Source organism: Arachis duranensis, chromosome 6 (genome assembly GCF_000817695.3).
Source record: "Arachis duranensis cultivar V14167 chromosome 6, aradu.V14167.gnm2.J7QH, whole genome shotgun sequence".
Classification (NCBI taxonomy): Eukaryota; Viridiplantae; Streptophyta; class Magnoliopsida; order Fabales; family Fabaceae; genus Arachis; species Arachis duranensis.
In genome coordinates this window covers 84,827,465-84,831,942 of record NC_029777.3, presented here as the reverse complement: position 1 = coordinate 84,831,942, position 4,478 = coordinate 84,827,465, and the positions used below count along the sequence as shown (strand labels likewise).

Genomic DNA, 4,478 nt, shown 5'->3' with positions numbered 1-4,478 from the left:
ACTAACCATATAATTAAGGGCTTGAGAAGCAAGCAACTTTGAGAATTATACAGGACATGAGTCAACAATTGAAGACATTATGCATCTTAACTCAAAGAGAACACAACAGAAGGAAGAATCAAAGGGTTGCAACTTCAAAGGTTGTATCTAAACTTAGTCCTTAGTTTTTTTAGAATATCCAAAAAATGGATTCCATTTATAACATAATAACATTATTATGTTATGATATTACATATTTCAATTCGATTTGGATACCGGGAAAAAAATCGACTCGGGATTTGTTCGGCTCGATAAAAACCTAATCTAATAATCCTAAACAATATAATATAGAACAATATAATAGAAATCATAGAATTCATTTTAGAATACTTAATCCCTCCCTTTTCAATTTTTTTTTCCAAATTCAAAATTATCAAAATTATATATATAGATTTCTATTATATTAATAGGGAGAATTCGAATTTACAAAGGTGGGAGAGTTTACACACCACCCCTTCTTATTTGAGAATACAATTGGAATACGTAATAAAGCTAGTATATTTATTAAACCTGCACAAATCTAACTTCCGTTGCTATAGCTAGCCATATATCTAGTATCCAGATTAGATACATGTCTCTTCCTTTTATAGCAGTCCTATTTATTCGGTACAGAGCATGTCGTAGTCAATTTTTCAATTTCTTTTGAATTTATTTTTTCAAGGAAAACTTCTTTCAATTATGGAAGCACGAGAATCTTATTTCAAATTCTGGTATATACGTATCATATGCGGAATACGGATATGATACCCGATAGATATTATCTCTGTAACAATTTCTAGTTATATTCTAGGGTTTACATATACTGACAGTTACTGTTATAATTAAAATGGAGAAGGTTTTTTGAATAAAAAAAGCAATATTGATAAATTTTGTATCAAATTGCATTTTTTTTTATCTCATAACGACAAAACCATCTTCTCATTTCGATTTCAAGAATTGTTCAGGAATTGTATAGTTAACGGTTCCGTTTTGTCCTTCCATTATTGCGTTTGTCGATCAAAGTGCATATCTCTTTTTCAATAAAAAAAGGGTATTCTCATATATATATCGTTTTGGCGGCATGGCCGAGCGGTAAGGCGGGGGACTGCAAATCCTTTTTCCCCAGTTCAAATCCGGGTGTCGCCTGATCGACAAGAGAATTGAATTTTGACCTTTTAATTAAAAAAATGAGAGGAAAAACGAATTTATCTGTAATGTTTTCCGACTCTACTAGAAATCTGATCAAAACTTGTTTGATGTTCTAATAGAATTTATTGAATTGTTTCGTGTTAATATAATAGTTTTAGTGCAGAATCGAATCCCCCTTTGACTCTGTACCAGCGATTTAAATAAATATATATAGTTATTATAGTTTCTAGTATTCTCAGTGATTAGATTAATACCAAAAAAAACAACAAGAATTAGTGAACAATAGTAAAATAATTCCTTCATAGTGATATTTTTTATAGAGATAGGAGAAAAAATTCACATGGATATAGTAAATCTTGCTTGGGCTGCTTTAATGGTAGTTTTCACATTTTCCCTTTCTCTCGTAGTATGGGGAAGAAGTGGACTTTAAAGGTACGACTAATTGGGGTGGGGGATCCAACTGTATCAATTGTTTTCTAGCTGGGTTATTAAATTTTTCTATTGAATATTTTTCATTTCCTTTTAATTAATACCATACCAATTCCTTTAATTCAAATATATCCGCATTTCGGAAGTCTATTTTATTTGAGTGGTGTAATGTATTCTATGCATACTAAATACAAAATACTCTGTCAATCACCCAAATAGTGAAATTATTACCTTATTCTTGTTAAGGGGATGAAAAAAAGATAGGAAATTTTTTCCTATTCCAACCTAATTCTTCCTAAGATTTCTATTTAGATGACCTGGCTCTTACCAAAGTTATATATCGAAAATGAGTAACCGCGGAACCCCCTTTAACACCCCTTTTCCCTTTTTTCCCCTCTTTTCAAAGTTGGATTTCTAAGTTCTTTATTGAACTCATTTATTTGCAATCATGGTTAAAATGTAAAAAAGATTGGGGTTGACTACCAATCTTTTCAAAATACAGAAAAAGCTTCTCGTAGAAACTACCGATCATTTGTTAACTATTACAACTATTCCAACTATTTAATCAATTACTTCTTGGAAATGCTAAAAGTATTACTCAATTTTTTTATATGATACCGGGCCGGGATTGATATTAAGAATCAGAAACCCATAAATTTGAATAGCAAAAATAAGAGTTGCTTTTGGATTATTACATATATATTTTAGTGGAACCAATACAAAAAATGGATGAAATAAAGAAAAAATTGGAGCTACTATGTACATTAGATATAATGATGTAATGGAATTGAAATTCGATATATATAAGTCTATATATAAGAAGGTCGATCTGAATATTTAGATACATATCATATTGTAGATTGATCCATATTATATTATAGAGTAAAACTTTTTGCACTACAATTATAGAATAGATAATATAGATAATATGGTAGAAAGAAATCAATTTGATTTCTTTCTACCATATTATCTATATTATCTATTCTATAATTGTAGTGCAAAAAGTTTTACTCTATAATATAATATGGATCAATCTACAATATGATATGTATCTAAATATTCAGATCGACCTTCTTATATATAGACTTATATATATCGAATTTCAATTCCATTACATCATTATATCTAATGTACATAGTAGCTCCAATTTTTTCTTTATTTCATCCATTTTTTGTATTGGTTCCACTAAAATATATATGTAATAATCCAAAAGCAACTCTTATTTTTGCTATTCAAATTTATGGGTTTCTGATTCTTAATATCAATCCCGGCCCGGTATCATATAAAAAAATTGAGTAATACTTTTAGCATTTCCAAGAAGTAATTGATTAAATAGTTGGAATAGTTGTAATAGTTAACAAATGATCGGTAGTTTCTACGAGAAGCTTTTTCTGTATTTTGAAAAGATTGGTAGTCAACCCCAATCTTTTTTACATTTTAACCATGATTGCAAATAAATGAGTTCAATAAAGAACTTAGAAATCCAACTTTGAAAAGAGGGGAAAAAAGGGAAAAGGGGTGTTAAAGGGGGTTCCGCGGTTACTCATTTTCGATATATAACTTTGGTAAGAGCCAGGTCATCTAAATAGAAATCTTAGGAAGAATTAGGTTGGAATAGGAAAAAATTTCCTATCTTTTTTTCATCCCCTTAACAAGAATAAGGTAATAATTTCACTATTTGGGTGATTGACAGAGTATTTTGTATTTAGTATGCATAGAATACATTACACCACTCAAATAAAATAGACTTCCGAAATGCGGATATATTTGAATTAAAGGAATTGGTATGGTATTAATTAAAAGGAAATGAAAAATATTCAATAGAAAAATTTAATAACCCAGCTAGAAAACAATTGATACAGTTGGATCCCCCACCCCAATTAGTCGTACCTTTAAAGTCCACTTCTTCCCCATACTACGAGAGAAAGGGAAAATGTGAAAACTACCATTAAAGCAGCCCAAGCAAGATTTACTATATCCATGTGAAATAAGAATATTAAGGAACCCCCGGCTATTGGTAAAAGTACAACCATTGTTAACCAAGGAAAATAATTCGTGATAAAAATAAGATACACTTGGGCTAGAAAAACCCGCGCTCAAAATAGAAAAATATTTTAGTTAAAATTAAAGAAAGATATCTAGTATATTTATATATTTTTAATAGAAAGATATCTATATAATATCTTATTTATATATTTCTTTTTATATTTCTATAGGAAGGGTGGTGCACGAAATTGTGATCATCAATGGCGCCATCAACATGGTACGCACAACTATAATCTCAACTCTTTATCACAACTTCGCACAACTAACCAGCAAGTGTACTGGGTCGTCCAAGTAATAAACCTTACGTGAGTAAGGGTCGATCCCACAGAGATTGTTGGTATGGAGTAAGCTATGGTCACCTTGTAAATCTTAGTCAGGCAAACTCAAATGGTGATGGATGATGAATAAAACATAAAGATAAAGATAGAGATACTTATGTACTTCATTGGTAGGAATTTCAGATAAGCGTATGGAGATGCTGTGTTCCTTCCGTCTCTCTGCTTTCCTACTGTCTTCATCCAATCCTTCTTACTCCTTTCCATGGCAAGCTGTATGCAAGGGTTTCACCGTTGTCAGTGGCTACCTCCCATCCTCTCAGTGGAAATGTTCAACGCACCCTGTCACGGCACGGCTATCCATCTGTCGATTCTCAATCAGGTCGGAATAGAATCCAGTGATTCTTTTGCGTCTGTCACTAACGCCCAGCCCTCAGGAGTTTGAAGCTCGTCACAGTCATTCAATCATTGAATCCTACTCAGAATACCACAGACAAGGTTTAGACCTTCTGGATTCTCTTGAATGCCGCCATCAGTTCTAGCTTATACCACGAAGATTCC

At 31.6% G+C, this 4,478-nt stretch overlaps 1 non-coding gene across 1 annotated transcript; it reads left to right on the top strand.

Moving 5' to 3' along the window:
• The first annotated feature begins 1,093 nt into the window (after positions 1 to 1,093).
• Positions 1,094 to 1,164, top strand: TRNAC-GCA (transfer RNA cysteine (anticodon GCA)). The gene has a single exon. It is a non-coding gene; the product is annotated as a tRNA-Cys (tRNA).
• Positions 1,165 to 4,478: the final 3,314 nt, after the last annotated feature.